The sequence below is a fragment of the Magallana gigas genome, chromosome 2, assembly GCF_963853765.1.
Source record: "Magallana gigas chromosome 2, xbMagGiga1.1, whole genome shotgun sequence".
Taxonomy (NCBI): Eukaryota; Metazoa; Mollusca; class Bivalvia; order Ostreida; family Ostreidae; genus Magallana; species Magallana gigas.
The window spans coordinates 27315572-27334441 of NC_088854.1; the positions used below are offsets into that span (position 1 = coordinate 27315572).

At 33.4% G+C, this 18870-nt stretch overlaps 1 long non-coding RNA gene across 3 annotated transcripts; it reads right to left on the reverse strand.

Moving 5' to 3' along the window:
• Positions 1-10272: 10272 nt before the first annotated feature.
• Positions 10273-15521, reverse strand: LOC105317589 (uncharacterized). 3 transcript variants are annotated; one of them, XR_010710956.1, is made up of 4 exons: positions 15302-15521; positions 15098-15201; positions 14803-14887; positions 10273-11952 (listed from the first exon to the last, which is right to left on the reverse strand). It is a non-coding gene; the product is annotated as an uncharacterized lncRNA (long non-coding RNA). The 3 variants fall into 3 exon arrangements; XR_010710955.1 differs by having other exon boundaries at positions 15098-15163; positions 15302-15515; XR_010710954.1 differs by lacking the exon at positions 15098-15201 and having other exon boundaries at positions 15302-15482.
• Positions 15522-18870: the final 3349 nt, after the last annotated feature.

The following is an 18870-nucleotide window of genomic DNA, read 5'->3' on the forward strand; positions in this document are numbered from 1 at the left end:
AATCACATTTTTAGTTTTAATCTGAATGATATGAAAGTGTTATTCCTCTGCTATGAAACAAAATGCAGAGTATGGTTTTCCATGTTGACTAGCGGTATTTGCAAGTCATCAGATCGTTTTCAGAAACGATTTTTCTTTAGTGCCGTACTCGAAGTTTTCCTATCTAAGATTTTCTAAAAGTACATGTATGCATATGAGACCCTGGTAGAAGTCTGATATAAATTTTGCGAGAATCAATTGTAAGAAAGTTTTGAAGGAAATAAATGGAGAAATCGATCCATCATCGATTCTTTCTGACATAAATTATGTCTTGTAGAAACTTTCAAACATACTAACCATATATACAAACACATGTATTATTGGATGTCTTCTTGGCCGTCATGCAATGATTTTGTGATGGTTTATTTGTACATAGATACTCCTACCTGTACACATACTTGAACAATTATGTACATTCATCCACTTTAGATATAAAGCACAACTTTCAAAATTAATTTGAAAATTTTTGAGAAAAAAATTGTTTTAAGAGGGGGGGGGGGTGTCATTAAATCTACGTATTCTTTTTCAGATATTACTTTAGTAAATAATTAAACGACTATCATCATTTTGACCGTATATAATTATATAGCACGCTAGGCACTGGATTTGGAGATCCCTTAAATACACAATACATGCTTACAAATTCTCACTGGAAATGTACTCATTTAATTTGTAGCAGTGGTGTTTTTTAAACAATTGTCAACAAAGTAAAAACAGAATAAAGGTATTGATTTACTACGTATATAATTTATTTCTTGAAAGGTTTACTTTCACAATTGATCACATACGTTGATGTTTAAATGTGGTTAACATTTTGCAAGCAACTTCTTCAATTATATAATTGCCATATTAAGGACATTATTATTATTGCTAGTGCTATACCTATTATACTAGTCCAGTGCTTAACCCTAAGATTTAAAAATAATTAACGAAAATACAGCTTTTAATTCGATAATAAACATCTACAAATATTTAAATCACATATACACATGTAGTCGGAAATTAAAGTATTCCGATGTGTTTAATTACTTAGTTTTCGTAGTTTATGTTCAATATAATTTTTGAACCTAATAGAAGGGCAATGCAAGTTTTCATCATGACATCAAACGATCGTGGTGCATGAAACAGCCATAGCAAGCACACATGAACGAAAGTACAAAAGACGTATTTTATGTAGAAAAAAACCAACAATTTTAAGTAAATCTGAGACTTAATTAGATTGTTTTAAAAAAACAAAGACGAACTGGCAAATCGCTGTTAGTAGATACTTTATATACTATATATACACGGCGAAATAAGATGTTAACATGTTTCGAAACATTTGATTTTAAAGGATTTTTTTGGCCAGATATCAGACACTATATCCTTTAACAAGATTAAATAATCCAGTATTTTTCACAGTATAACACTACATGCATAAGTCCAGTAAAATTAAGAAATTATCAAGAATAAAGATTTATACTTGGAAAAAACTACGTTTGTATACTGTGTAACAGTTGCATAAATGTAATTAAAAGGAAAGGATGTACATAAAAAATGCACAATGCCAAAGAAATGATATGGACGGTAAACAATTGGTATATTCTAATAAATTAAGGGGCTGCGAATTCTCTCTCTCTCTCTCTCTCTCTCTCTCTCTCTCTCTCTCTTTCTCTCTCTGTCTCTCTCTTTCTGTCTGTCTCTCTCTCTCTCTCTCTCTCTCTCTCTCTCTCAGAATTTTCTCTGAATGGGGAATCGTAGTTGTAAACCCTTATTGTTTTTGTGTTCTGAATCTGTCTCTGATGAGATGCAGCCATGCGAAATTCTAAGAGTGATATGTAGTGTCTGTGCACTTTGATCTAGATCTATATAGATGTAACCACCACCCCTCCCCCCTCTAAAAAAAACTCATACAAAGACAAATTGGTTGATTCAACAAGAAATGATATCGGATTTTGTATATTTTCTAAGAATCTTTTGTTTACATGCTTGAGAATATCTCATGATTGTTCTTCAACAAATGTATAAAGATACATTTAAAATACTTTGTCAAAGACAAAAAAGCCTCATCAAAAAACGTACAGTTATTATACATGTATAAACATATTATGTTCTTGCATATAAAAGACAGTGGCCTTGTAATCTATCATAGTTTTCGGTAAAGATTATCGGGTTCACTGCGCAGACTTATTACATGTACGAAACGATCTGTGTTGATACTATATATAAAGTATATATATAAAGTACCATATTGACGCAATGCTATTGTAATAGAAAACAGTTACACATTTGTCCACGCTTTTCAATAAAATTATTGATGAACATTTTTAAAAACCTAGATATCCATCAAAAACAATTTTACATCAATCTAGTTATTTTCATGTAAATACAAGAATCAAATAGAAAACACCATAATCAGAAGATTTCCACGAACGAAACCATGAATTATTGGGCTTAAATTTTGATAAAACGTAAAGTGAATAGTTTTTAGGGATGTTTGATTATTTTTCTATATATATTTGTTTAAAATATCGCAGCATACATGTAATTCCCATGCAAAAGACTAAAACTGAGCTATCAATATGTTTTAAGTCAATATTAATCTGCTTGTCCGACAAATTGCGAGATAATGATGGCCTGATATTCTAAGTAGATCCAACAACGTGTCGGAAGTCGGAAGTCAATTGCAAAAAACAAAAAGGTGAAGGAATCAAATTTCAAAAAGCTGTTTATCTACGCTAGGCACTGTGCTTCTTCCCAAGTCAAGGGTTTCAGATCCGCTCTGCCTCTTTGTGAGAAGCGGAGCGGATCAGAAACCCTTGACTTTGAAAGATGGGCACTGTGTTCTGTTAAGGTAATGTTTGTAGCTAACGTTGGATTTTTCATTCTAAGAAAATGCACCCAAGTTACATGATATTTTATTCATATTCATAGTCTTTTTTATCAATAAATTCAAAAGATTTTGTCCGTCCCATTTTAGAACTTTTAATGGTCAAATTTCTTTATTTTAAACTGCCGATTGAATTAAGTTGCAACATTTTATCAAAATCTACATCATATTTGGGTATTGGAGAACGTTTGGGAGTGATACATGTATATCCTAAAAATGGTCAATTATAATGTTGCATTTATCATATCAATCGTTACTTGTAATTTTCAAGCAATTTCAAACAATACACTCCAAATAAGATTTGAAAATTTGGTCCGTTTCCGCTACTTTAAAGGTAAGAATAATTCAATTTTCAATTGTGCTACACGATACTTTTTTAAATAAAAAAAATATTTTTTTTACTATAACCAAATATCTTAGCAAAAACAAAGTTTTATTTTCTAACAACATAAAAAACAGTCCGCTTTATATGTAATGATCACAGTGACTATTGAAACACTGTTTCTTCTTGTGCTCGCGTTCTCTGTTGTAAACGGTATTCTCTGACCAGTTACAATGTATTATTCACCACGTGATTTCTAAGTCAATGTAACTTGTGATTATAGTCCCGCAACTCTAAATTTAGACCACTCATCACAATATTAGTTCCACCCTCCATGCATATTTATGATTCTTCTCTTCAATCAAAAGCAGACAAGTCTAAATCCCAGATATTTGCAGACCAGTAAGAGGGAAAAAAAGATTCAATTTATTGAAATGCAGTTTAAAACCATTATGACAATAAACTTCTATTGGAATTTCACCAAACTTTTAAAAAAAGAATTAACGCAACAAGAATGACCGAAAAAGGACCCAAAATGCGGCGATCATCGCAGCCATCCTTTTCTGATCTTCTTTTTATTGTAACCTATTACTGCTTTCATTAAAATTGAGAATACTGTAAGTTTATATAATTATTAAGCCTCACATGCATTTATGATCTTTTATAATTATGTATCAAACAAATGCTGCTTCTGCTTCTGGGCAACTGCAATAAATCCAAGGATACAGTTATGAAATCTTGGAAAATTAGTGGAAAAGACACGTAAAAAATTACGGCATTGTAATCCGCACTTTGCAATAGAACGCGCACTTGTTATATTCCTTGAACTTTAAGAAAATCCCGCGTAAAAACGTCAAAAACTTATGACGTCGTTTTTAATGTCGCAGTGACGTAAAGTTTTCTGTTCAATAACGTCGCAGCCAGAGGGTTAAGGAATTTTATCGGAATTTAAGGATGTACATGTAAGTGCATTTGATGTGAGATTTTAAAAGATTAGTGCGAATGTTTCTCTACTTGTTGCAATTACTGCTGTTGTCAGAGGCAAAATCCCATCGTGAGCCCTGGACCGGTTAATGTCCGAGTAAATAAAAATAAACTGGTGACTTCGAGAGAATAATGACGTATATCTCCACTATTTTAAGACCCATCAACTTGAAATTCGGCATGAGCGTATCTTAGACATTACTTTTCTGAAAAAAACATGCATATTGCAAGTGTTGTTAAAAATAATTGATTTATAATTAGGCTTTTGAAGCGAGCTGGTAGTTTTTTTTATCTGGGTCAGAGTTCGACCCCTTTCTTTATTTATGGTTACATTGAAATTAATGTTAAAACGGGCTTGGTCCCTGTGATACTTTCTGAGAGACTGTCACCACATCAACTGTATAAAACTGACATTGAATCACCAATATTCTGACATTCCTACAAAATTCTAAGCCATTCTCTTAATTACTGTCTTACAAAAACTTTAAACACTGTTGTGTTGCCGGTATCTGTTTTTTTTTAAATCTAAAATTTATCTTTTAAAGGGGTATGGTTACGATTTTAGTCAAAAATTGTTTTTCCGAATTTAATGTTTACAGTGCTTCAGTAAGGCATTTTTAATAGGCAACCAAAATGTTTTTTATAGTATCATTTGTTGAGTTTTAAGCGAGTTGCAGAGCTTACAATTCTTTGCTTGTAAACAAAGCTTTTGCTGAAATGAAAATTCCAGTTTAGACCTAAAATGAATGTGTTAAACGTTAAAAACTGTTTATTTATGCTTAATATGAATATATAGGATCTCTCATGATTTGCAATGGTATATGATTTTTATCCAACGAGTTGTGTGTTTTCTATCCCCGAGCCTTGGCGAGGGGATAGAAAACACACAACGAGTTGGATAAAATCATAAACCATCGCAAATCATGAGAGATTCTTTTTATCACATGTTTTACCGAGTATTTTGTTAATCCGAACTTTTTCTGTAAAAATTGTGATTCAGAGCCACACAACACATTATTTACAACAACGTCAACAACGTTACGCATGGAAAAAAAGTTCTTTGAAGTTTAACTAACAGACATTCATTTTCGAACATTTTTTTTATGAATTCATGACAAATAAATGAAACAACATTAAATGTTTCTCTCAACACCCCTCAACTGAATTAATTATTTACTTTTTCATTCTACGTCAACCAACCGTCTAAACCTACGTAATGATTAACTATGACGTCACGTGGCGTAAGAACACACAGTGGAATATCAAAAATTTATCCCATGAGTGATATCCACCGTATATTGGGATAAACATGTGATCAAAGAAGATAGACAAACCAGCTTGAAATTTTTTTACTGATGTATTGAACCTATGTAAACAAAAACAGGGCACGAGCCATGTTTACATGACAAAGACATGTGAGCCTTGTATCTTGCTCATAACTCTACGACTGACTCTCAAATTTCACTTGATCATTAGAAATACATTCATAAAGCATTGAAATTGAATGAAATTTGACCAAAATCGTGACCATGCTCCTTTAAGGTTGTCAGTATCAGTATAATATTAACAAATAACTTGGAATGATATCTTTGAAAATAAAACTGTCTCAAGTACTTAAAAGATGGAATAACACATAATCACAAAATGGCTGACCGCTGATCGAAACGATATTTCCTTTTCTTGAAAGGATTTTATGGACCGAAACATGTAACTTACTCTATAGCCGAGTGGATGAAGTATTCGACTTGATATCCATACATCCCGAGTTCGAATCCCGCGGGGTCTTTTGTTGTTACTAACTGGAAACATTATTTAAGATATTCATTTTTTATCACCAAACATCAAATTTTTCCTTTATTTGACAATTGAACAGTTTATTTATCATTATATCTTTCATTATCAAAAACATTCCTGTTAATTTGAGTGACTTTTTCCACCTTCAAATCACGTCTGTACAAAGATAATAGGATAGATTTTCGCTGTCTCAAATGTGTTATATATCCAGTACATATATTCAGCAAAGGTACTAATAATATGAGAAGAAAGCCCTATCATTATGCGTATCAATAGTAAATCAAAAAATGTCTGACGACTACAAAATAAAATATTTCGATGGAACTATTTTTGTTAAATTAAAACTGCAGTATTTCTCAAACTTGAATGAATGGAAATACTGTCTATTTACCACCACAATTATTCTGTTAAAAAGAATAAGGTGATTTAATGGCGGGATTGGGTATGGTGTTTGAGGTTATTAGATGACGGAATTCCCTAATACCGGGAGTAGGTATATTGTTTGGGGGTATAAGATGACAGAATTCCCTAAAAGCGGGAGTGGGTATAGTGTTTGGGGGTATTAGATGATGGAATTCCCTTATAGCGGGAGTGGGTATAGTGTTTTGGGGTATTAGATGATGGAATTCCCTAAAACCGGGAGTGGTAATAGTGTTTGGGGGTATTAGATGACGGATTTCCCTAATAGCGGGAGTGGGTATGGTGTTTGAGGTTATTAGATGACGGAATTCCCTAATACCGGGAGTAGGTATAGTGTTTGGGGGTATGAGATGACAGAATTCCCTAAAAGCGGGAGTGGGTATAGTGTTTGGGGGTATTAGATGATGGAATTCCCTTATAGCGGGAGTGGGTTTAGTGTTTGGGGGTATTAATTGATGGAATTTTCTAATAGCGGGAGTAGGTATAGTGTTTGGGGGTATTAGATGATGGAATTCCCTTATACCGGGAGTGGGTATAGTGTTTGGGGGTATTAGATGATGGAATTCCCTAATAGCGGGAGTGGGTTTAGTGTTTAAGGGGATTAGATGATGGAATTTCCTAATAGCGGGAGTAGGTATAGTGTTTGGGGGTATTAGATGATGGAATTCCCTTATAGCGGGAGTGGGTATAGTGTTTGGGGGTATTAGATGATGGAATTCCCTAATAGCGGGAGTGGGTATAGTGTTTAAGGGGATTAGATGATGGAATTTCCTAATAGCGGGAGTAGGTATAGTGTTTGGGGGTATTAGATGATGGAATTCCCTTATAGCGGGAGTGGGTACATAGTGTTTGGGGGTATTAGATGAAAAATTGTACTGATTTAGTTTTGGTTATTGGATGTGCTAGCTCCACAGGCTGTTCTGAAATATAAATATTTTTTGAGAACCCAACCTGAGAACACAAAAATGACTTTATAAGAAAATAAAACTATTTTAAAAGGTGTACTGTAAAACGAAGTTCACTGATGCAAGGTGTACAAAATCATCGGTAATGAGTCAATCATTACAATAAAACGATCCAAGCTATCAACACTAATCACAATTTATTGTAATAAAAGGGGCCGTTTTCATATATTTTGGAATGTCATCCTTTAACATATGTTTGTCTGAGCATGTCATTGAATTTGATTAAAAAATACATATGAACGCCATTATGTTATCTTTTATTTTTTTTTTAAAGAGTAAACGGAATATTTAGTAATTTCACCTTAAGTTAATATCGATAAAAAGATTTTTGTTCACAGTTCCATTGTACATGCGCTTTGAAGTTTTAGCATATGAAGACAAATTCAAAGCATTGACGTAAAACTTTTTTGTCTCATAAAGGAGCTATAGGAAAGGGGATTATTATTTGAGTGAAAGTTACCAAATTTCAACAAAAGAAGATTTAAAATAAAAGATATATATACACTAAAACTTAAAAGTTAAAAATAAACAAAGTATTTTTGAATAATTGTAAAAAAAAAAAACTCAAATTATTGTATTTCATCTATACTTCAATATTAAAATAATAGACTCGAATTGTTGAGCTTTAATAACGAGAAATCGGAAGAGTACTTATATAATTTAAAAATTATTTGCACTTGAAGATTACCAAATGAATTTGGTTTTATTTTTTCTCAATCAATCTTCGCTATTTTATAATCAACGAAAATTCCTTTTAAAAATCTGGAACTCATATGGATTTTTCGGATTTTACAATCTTGCGCATGCGCATTACATTCACGCTAAATCACAGGAGGCTCTTTAGTTTTTGTTTCCACAATTGCACATTTGCATGGATAAACTCAGAAACGATGTTACAAATACGTGTAAATTTTCACTGAACATTTGTCATATATATATACTGTTCATCAAAGGAAATAAGTGAGGTAACTCTAACTCAGTGCATTTAATATGAAAAATCCCGATAGTTCCGAATATCAACCCGAAGCGGATGAAAAACGTTGCTGGAGAAAATGTTGAATTCTTCATTAATATGAATTAAGTTTTTAGATGAAACGTATTTACAGCCTCAAAATGGTTTATTATGAATAATTTGACTGTTATATTTTCAATGCAGCTTCGTTAATTTTCTCCAAAATCGTTTCGGAGCGATTCTACAATTTTTTGCTACATTACGGGTATATTGAAGGCATTTTTACCGTGGTATTGGGCCTGTCCCGAGACACAGTTAGATTATTCTAACTAAGCAGAGTGTAGAGAAATTAATAGCATCATTGTAGGCTTAAAGCTTCGTTATGTAAATGGCAACAATACGGTGTGTCGATGTATCTATTTCGTAGATGTCCGATCTCATATACAATGTCAACCCGTGCACGCACGGGTCAAAGTCTAGTATTAATAAAGAAAAAAGAGTCAACAGCTGATGTCTATAACGATATTGACATGTATTTACCCTGGTGTCAATATAATTTTTAACATGGCACACGTAAGGTTTGAATTCACAACTAACTTGAATCTACAGTTCAGGTGAGCTTAATTAAAATAAGTTTGAAGACAACAGTTCAAATTACCATTTATTTATCACAGTTCAAATTACCATTTATTTATCACACCAGTACATATAAAAACAAAAAAAAGTATCATTTTTGTTCAATACGCCTTTAAATCTAAATTAAATTAAAATATTTCGATAAAAAATAAGCAATTTTGAAAAAAGATTTTCAGGCATATAAACGTAGATTGAGATTTTTTTTATTAAAAAAAAAAAAAGAGAGTATTAAATATAGTGAACACATATTGCAGGTGGATATCATGCATAAACATTGAATCAATTTTTGAAAAAGAGTCTTAAAAAAGAGACCTATGGGACACATTGCTAAACTATAAGCAACAGTCAAAAAAATTATCAAAGTACCAAAATGCCATTTTTGCACCTCATCAATTCATTTGTATTCCTAATGGTATACCATAGAAAGATTATAATAGTTCCGGTAGAGAAATATTTGATTTATTCCTAAATTATAAATAGAAAATCCCTTTTTTAATAATCATACAGGAATTTCATTTCCCAAAGGTTTAAAAGTAATTCCTAGAGGAATTTAATTCGATACTGATAAATTAAGTAGTTTTCCTTTATGAAAAAAAATCCCTATTAGACTTCAAAACCCTGAAGGGTTCATATCCTATCAGGGTTTAAATTTCCAAAGGTAGATATTTTTACTCCGGTGAAGAATTGAAAAAAATCAAAGAAGAAAAATTAAAGTTTCCTGTTGGAAATCACCATTTTCATTATGGTAAATATCTCGTCTGACAAACGAGCAGTATCAAAAAACAAGTTATATATATCACAGATCATACAATGCTGTTCTTTGGAAGAAAAGTTTTAAGTTTTTCCCCTCTGGCCAATAATTGAGCATGTGGTCTTTGTTTGAAATTTTTATGTATTTTTACCATCTCAAGATACTAGTACTTCATTTGTAATATTACTATTTTTAAGGTATTTCACTACACCGAGACTTATACCTTTTAAGACACTACATCACAAGATGGCGATTTAAATGTTTTGTTTAACTGTTTATATTAATCGATTCAGATGTATATCGTCATAGCTCAGTGGTTAAAGTATCAGGCTTGTGAAACGCAGGTCATGAGTTCGAATCCACCTGGGGCTTTTGTTTCTGTTTACTGAATGAAATTTTTGAAAATATCATTTTTTATCTAAAATTGCACATTTTTTCGCCTATTTGACATATATACTTCTTATCCATCATGCTTTCTATCATAATCAAGTTATTTTCTGCTGATTTGAGAAACTATTTCAAGGTGTAGTGAGGCACCTTTTAAAAGAGGCTTAAAAATGCGTTTATGAACTCGGCGCCTTAATTGACCCGGGGTCACATTTGTTAATGAAATTTGCCCAGTAAATCAAAAAATACAATCTTAAGCAGAGAAATTCGTGGGAATAAAATTTTTCAGTAGTTTTTTCTCATATAATTTTCTAATTTCCTGAGCTCTTTGATTGATTGGGAGAACATGGTTTGAACTAATTTTATCAAGATTGTTCAATTGTAACATTTCAAACTGTATAGAAGACCTGTTTGGTTAAAATATCTCCAGATATTCTGAAGGATATAAAATGTGCAATGTTTCCAACGCCAACGACAGACCGTGGAAAGTGTTGATCAGAAAAGCTCACATGAGGGCTCATGAGGGACTATATATTAAGTTATGCTTGGTTAAGTCGACATTTTTCTTGAACTTTTCGAGCCTCTTTTAAACAGTCATCACACATCAAGCCATTCTCGGAGAGATAGTTCAGCATCCTGTTATATCCCTCATTGTCTGAATACAGCAAGTTCTGTAAAGCCCCTTTAATAAGCCCTATTTGGTGACTATAATATTCTCCCGTTGCACACCAGTTGGCAAAATGCTCGCAGTTGTCAGCGGCGATGTTAAATTGTGTGTCGTCTCTTTCCACTTCTGCACGAGCTCGTCTAATAATTTTCGAACGCGTAAAAGGTTTGTTTTTATATTGAATGATATACACGTCATCCTTTTTCAGATTATATTTCACGTTTTCTTCCCGTAAATAAGCTAGGTTTCCAAACTGGCCAATGGTGATCATGCACAACAATATTCCTTTGACAACTGTCTTCGCATGCGCACTGCGATGAATTACTCTGAGAAGTCCCCGCGTGTTGTCCTCTGAATTAGGATGTACCTCGATAACAATAGCATGATGTTCGTATCCAGCAACGCGGTTGATTGCAATATGATCCCCTGGGGTGAGATCGTCAAACTTTTCCACCCTCTGTTTATTGAAACATTGGAAACAAACCCGCTTACATTCATCAGGATTGATAATGCTCCAACTACCCCCAAGGCTGGAATAGATCGAGCATCGCATTGTATGGAGAGCTAGCTGCTCGTCGGTACAGGAAAAGAACATTGTTTGTTCAGGTTGCACGACTCTGGATCTCTTTCCGGACATAGACAGTACTAGCTGACTAGATTTAGGGTCCAGTGTCAGTTTCTGACTTTCAGAAGTTTGGTAATCATTACTTGAAAAATCTGTTTGAAATTGTTCAGGGCTTACTGTAAAGGTTTTTTGGTACACTGCTTGATTAAAGGATACTTTCTTAGGATATTGGGTCTTTTCAGAAGAACACAAAGTTTGCAATCTTTTTTCATCGGTACTATTTTTCAGTTTATGGTAAAGGGGTTTATTCCCTTGGTTTACGGTTCTTTTTTTCGGGTCCAAACACCGCGGACCATCCCTGGATTTTTTTTGTCCACATACGTCTTGCCTCAGCGGGGAACAGACTCTCGATTTTCTGTAAGTTTTGTCAATTTTTTTCATGAAGGATTTTTCTTCAACTTTATTATCCGTATTAGTGATAAGCGCATAACTGATTTCTGTCCTTTCCTCTGTACGGCGGTCAGCCATGGCCTGATTAAGAAGTTAGAATGGAATTGAGAACCTCTAAAGACAGACCAGCCCTACATCCTTGTTGTTTAGTCTGAAATATAATGTAAAAATTACAATTGTTTAATCAACCCCAATATATACATGTATTTTTAGTACTAAAATATAGGTTCCCATTTATCCAAATTATTTGGTTTCGATCTAAGTAGATGTGTATAGTTAATGTAGCATATTCAACGTAGTAAGTATTTTAATTAACACACAGGTAAATTTTTAACGGATACAGGTATATCCATAATGATTGAAGTGAAATGAATATAAAGTACTACTGATGAAAGGAAATATATGATATTAAGAAAGAAAATTAACAAATGTGAAACCGAGGGCCACCGTGATTTAAACCCGTTCCTTGTTACATGTAATTTCCTTCCTTCAATGCACGTGTTACTTACAGGAAAATAAAAAGCTATTTTTAAAGATTATTTGACAATTTGATTACACATTATGAAAAGGGGGTTTCCTCTTTATATTCCTATATAGAACTTCTTAACCCACCTTTCGTTTCATAATTTATTCATCTGTTATTCCGCGATATTAATTTAATAACACGAAATATAGAACCTGGGTTCAAAATAGTGAATAATAATTTGAGGGAAAAAAGGATTCAAAATAATATGCATGTGAAATATTGAGCCCCAATAAATTCATATCCTATTGGAAAGGTTGTTCAAAATATTATACACGTATATGCAAAATATTGAACCCCTTTGCATTGATTTTCGTTTCTTTTGGACAAATGCTTTTAAACTATTTTTTACGAAATATCGAACTCCTTTGAATTTCAAGTCGTTGTTGGGATGGGAATCAAGATATTACGAAAAGAAGGACACAAACAGCGAAGGTGTTGAAGAGGAATACAGTAGTTATATGTTTTGGGAAAAAAAAGAAAAGATTAGGAGTGCAATTAATTTACCATTATTCTTTCATTTACTATAGCATGTCTTGATGGGGAATATGGCGATGCCATTATCTAGCAGCCATACTATTTTGAATCCCATCTATAATATATCCCCCCCCCCAAAAAAAAAAACCCAAACAAACTGTGAGGGGAGTTCAATGTATTGCGGCAATATTACCTTAAAATTAAAAATTTGAGGGTTGAACCCCATTTCAAATCGAAGAGAATAGTTTTGTGGTTATGTAATATCCCGAACACCTTCTCCAATAGGAAACTAAATCAAATGGGGTGGAAGGTCCAATTTTTTACGACCACATTAGTCACATATACATGTATACATAAAATATCTTGAACCCCCTTTCCAATAAGAAAAAAACCCAGAGGGAGTTCAATACATCGCGGCCACAAAATATCTTTTAACCCCTCTTTCAATATTATGTGACCATATACGATCTTGAAACTCCTCATCATTAAAAAATGAAAATCAGAGGAACTTGGGATGGGAGGAATAGGAAGGGGGGTGTAATATTTTGTGGCCATTTGATACCTTGGAACCCTACTCCAACAAGAAATGAAGCTCAAAGGGGGTTCAATATAAATTTTCCCCATACATCCCTCAAATAGGTTGCGAACATATATATTTAAACAATGAAATGATTTCTATGTTGATTTTTGTAGAACATATGAAGGTAACGGGATTGCAGAAAAAGATTTCTGCAATGATCGCTACATTCTATTTCTTAACCCGAATAAATCATCGAAGAAAACATTTTATTGCTTATATTTACATATTTTTTAACAGATAAAAAATATCGAAAATATAGGAAAAAGTAACTAAATTTAAATAACAATACGTTAGATACTAGTAAAAGAAATAGCCAAGTCATCTTATCTGACATCATCATGATTATTTCGTGCAGCCTGTGATATTTCTTAGGTTGCTGAAGGTTTCAACCGATCAATAAACTGGTTAGAACTGGATCGTTTGAGATGTTTAGATTTCAGTCCTGTCAGTTTCTATTATATAGTTATGAATCACAACAGATTTCGTAAGAAAAAAAGGGAAAATCACTCGGTAGATATATTTCAATAGTGATCCATGGAAAATGTTTGTGATCCCTGAACTAGAAGTGGCACTTACGGGGTACTGTGTAGATTTTGTTCTAGCACACTTTTAAGAATATCAGCTGGGCTGGTGGAGTGATAAGATCAAGTGAATACCGAAGAAATTTTCAGAAGATTTGAGTTAAATATGCCCGACAAGATTCAGTACAATAAATATGGGTACAAAATACTAGTATGTGATTGCGATACAGTGGGTTTTTTTTTTTGTATTTTCATGTGGATGGATACCCTATAATCTAAATTTTCTCCAATTTAAATAAAAGCAGAGAATTTATAATTATATATGCAGCACATTAAAATATTTCTCTGTAATAAGACCGGCTGATAACAACACTTAACACGTTAAAAAAACCGCTTTAATCATTGTGCTGTGAAACGCGTTTGGTACTAATACATCATTTACTCACCCAGATAAAAATCTGAATGAATAATACACATTTTATGTTAGAGTTTTCTTCACAAAGGTCAATTCCTCTTAAATGCTCACTATCACCACATTACCTTTGAAATATTATGGTCAATTAAAGGATTAAAACTCATCTTTTGACGTAGTTTAGTCGGGCCTTAATGTTTTCAATTTTGATACATTTAAAAAAATTAAATACATATTCTATTGCCTACGGCAAACACGTTGTAGGACAGCAAGTGAATACAAATGCTCTATCACTAAAGCATGCTAACAATCATACTGTGGCCCCGTTCGATTTGTTAACACTGGTCGCGACAGTCTTCTGCTACAAATAGAGCGTAACAGGTTTGTCCACTTCACTACGGTGTGAATGGTCAGAGGACAATTCCTTAATCTTTCATCAATCGGTTTTGTCAACACGAACCACTGACCAAAAAAATAAATCAACTTACTTTTAAAAACGGACTTAATGGTCTTGGTTATCTGTGACAAGTCTTCCTCTGTCTAAGTTTGTTGATGGTGATTTTCCTGATCTTGCTGCGTAATTAAATCAGATTAAAACAAACAAACAAATGAGAAGATGGGAAAACCTGATCATGAGAGAGTTTTAGAGCCGGGATTATATTCTTTTAAGTTTAACTTCCGTTTATCATCCTATCATGCGTCAGTTATCACTATTCTTAAATAATCATATACATAAATTCAAAACATCAAAATGAGCACTGTAAAATCTCATATTGTACATACAATTAAGATACACATGATCCGCGCCTATGTTGATGGTCGATGAAAGCTAGAATGCGATGCATCTCTCTGCGTATAGATTGCATTTTTAATTCAACCTACAGTAGCTTCAAACGATAACACAGGATATTATTAATCAAAGAACGTATCACGATGCACAGTAAGAATGTTTACTCGACATTCAAAGCATATTACCGATAATCTTACCTTAAACTTCTTTCCACACCGCGACCTTTAGACGGGCTCAGTACTTATCCACTTACCAGCACCACGGCGAGAAAGCAGATTGTTATGAATTTGTGTCTAGAAGGGAAGGGGCCCCACATGGGTTAGCAGATGGGTTAAAAATTATCATGGGCACGTGCCCCGAGGTAAAATTCTGTAAATTTGTTAACTTTTTTCGAGCACTTAGAACATTTGTTGTCGGCTCAGATATCCAATGTTGGACGCTTGACTTAGTAGATGCATGCATAATAACTACGAACATGTAGTGCTGTGGAAGGAGCAACTATTTATAGTTTGACGATTGTATTTAAAAAGTCTGGTAACGTATATATTTTATCTTTAAACGTCAATTCAACCAAAAACAGACGAATTGTTACGGCATGGGACACCTCATTATTCCATGAACCTGGTGAACGAAATATAGTCACTGGTTTTTTTTTATAATCATACAAACTTATCATTATTTTGGTTCATAATGTGTTTTTTTTAAAATTATACATGTCCCTTTGTGTACAGGTTTATTCATGAAATTTGATTGTTATATGATTTAAAAGTAACAACTTAATTATCACTAAAGCAAGAATAATTTTTAAACCTTCTTTGATATTTTTGGGAGGAGACTCCCTCTCTGAAATTGATTTTTTTTCATTTAAACCTCATTGTATATAAACCCCACTCCTTTATAAAATAAATATAACAGTGAAAACGATACACTTCGGTATAATGCTAACCGACTAGCTTTTTTTCAATTATTAAATCATATATAACATATGTAACTACTCTGGGGACTTGCTTTACTTCAAATGCGTATATATACTGCAGTCTTTGATTTCCTTGATTAATTGATAACATTTTATACACTCGTTTGCTTACGGTGGAAAAGGTTTCAATTTTTCCTTGGTCATAGAAAAAAAAAGGAGGAAGGAACGGGGGCATTTATAAAAAATTATACTTCCTCGTTCGTTCAAAAAGTATTTTGGGAAAAAAAATAGCAGCACAGGTCCATGTATGATTTTAACACTTTCGGGGAAAACAGGTGTTTTTGACGCATGTGGAAAAAATACATGTATCTCCAAAACGCATTCATGGATTGATTGTTGCATGCGCGGATCTAGACGGGGTCAGGGGGGTCACCCCCCCCCCCTCCCTCCTGTAAATTCGAATTTCAAGTACCCAAAATATACCTCAAACACCCCCACCCGGCAAACTGAAATAACCGTCGGAACACCCCCCCCCCCCGGAAAAAATCTTCTAGATCCGCGCATGTGTTGTAATAATCTTGTTCTACTGAAGGATCGTAAGAGGAAGAGGAGCACTATCCGACAACCGAGCCCCTGTGGAAGGATGAAGAGCGAAACAAGCGAGAAACGGTCTCAACTTTTACGGCGGAGCGGATCAGAAACCCTCGACATGTATAAGAGTTCAACGACACAGATAAATTAAAAAATAACCCTTGACTTTGAAAGATCACAATGTACTAGTCTTAATTTTACTACGCTTTTGCCCCTTTTTGACACATAGTTTATGTAGGAAGCATTGCTTACTACGGTTGTGAAGTCAGGGGCTTTCATTCTGCCCCAGATATAGAAAAAATTCATCTTAATTATAGTAAAAACATACTTAATGTTAATGGGGCACATCTAAATGCAGCTATTTATTGTGAACTGGGCAGAACGCCTCTGCAATGTGTCAGAAAACTACGTATTTTAAGATACTGTATGAAACGTTTATCATCAAAAAATTGCACTTTGAATTTATGTTATGTTAATATGTATAATGAAACTTTAAGTAAAAACAAATGTAAAAACTGGGCTGCGGAGATCAAGAACAAGTTGTCATATTTTGGGCTAATGAACCTATGGGAAAATCAATTATTTGAAGTGCCAGAAATTATTTTAACAGTCGCCAAGGAACGTATTTTTTTGGTAATTTTAAACGCTCTCTACTAGCTGATATAAACATCTCTTCCAAATGCCTCTTCCATATGTACAATCTATAAGTATTTAGTTGATCATTGTACCTTGCAGTCATATGTAACAAAAAGAATTCCTTTACAATGTAAGAAACTTATATGTACATTGAGATTATCGTCTCATTGTCTTACCGTCGAATTTGGTACGAGGGTCAATCAAAAAATACGAAGACTTTTGTCATAGCTATGTTACTTAACGTCATATCAATACTAAATTTGGTAGACATAATTTAACAATAGTTTCAAACAATTTGAAAGAAAAAAAGTTAATAAATTCCTTTATTGCTAAGAATTATTTAGAATCTAACCCTGCAAAAACGAGGTCACGGCGCACGGTCAAAATTTGTGTTAGGTCAACAATAAACCATATAATGTTGAAAGTAATATCTCTATAAATTGGGCTTAAACCCAAATAATATTGAAATCTCAAATTAAGTTTTGTCTTGGTATTCTATGTTCCAAATAATGACGCGATATATTGTTTTGTCGAACAGATATTATTAACTAAAGACAGATAGTCCTCTTTAGAATTTACTAAAATCATCGACGTCGCCGGACGTCACGGCGCAACGAGAGGTACAAACAAAATGGATTTAACCCAGGAAAAAGCCGACTCAAGCTGTAAAAATGTTCAATGGTGCAAAAAATAAGTCAACCATTATTTGCAAGTTTGTGTTTCACTGTAATAAATTCTGTGGGGGTGGTGGTAATTGTATTTTGAATATCAAACTGTCCGCAAGAGAGTAGAATATTTGTAAATATTTGGTCAAAAAATAAAGTAACGTCAACCGACGTTCATGGTTATCGTTACTGTAAACCAAGAGATAGACGGTTAGAAAATGAAAACTTTGAAGAACTAACTTATGATTCTCGAACAAATGTGTGCAAATAAGATGTTAAGTGGTCCAGTGCAATTTTAAATTGTAAGAAGAAAGGCACAAGAGACTAAGCGTGATATAAAGATGGGGTTTATCTACAAACTGTGTGTGTTTAATATTGACGTCATGTTTTGAACGTTACCGTGCGCCGTGGTGACAAAACATGTTGTTTTTAAAAAGGGGTAACAAATATACCGTTTCATCAAATGGACTAAAACTTCGCATATCAATAACATGAGTGTTGGTGCACAGATTAATTTGTTAAATATGACTTTCATGAAAAATATTAATATAGAGCCACATTGTCTTCGTATTTTTTGATTGACCCTCGTAGATATAACAATGTTCCATCAGAAAGACGTTCATGTCCTTTATGTACTTTAGAAGTTTTATTATATCGAACCCTCTGTCTTTAAATGCATGAATTCTACTATTATCAACACAAAATGTAAAGGATTTGTGCAATTTAGGTAAATATATTAAGAATGCTTTTGTGATCAGAACTTCCTGTATAAACTTGCCTTTTCAAGTGATCCGTTTATATGTATTGTAACATATGTTTATTAATTGTATATGTCTAAGAGCTGTACATATGTCGACCAATAAACAATACAATAGTACTGTCATTGCTAACCAAACTATAATTATATTATAGAACTTCTATCCGATGCCCGATTTTGACTTTCACGCGACGTGTACGC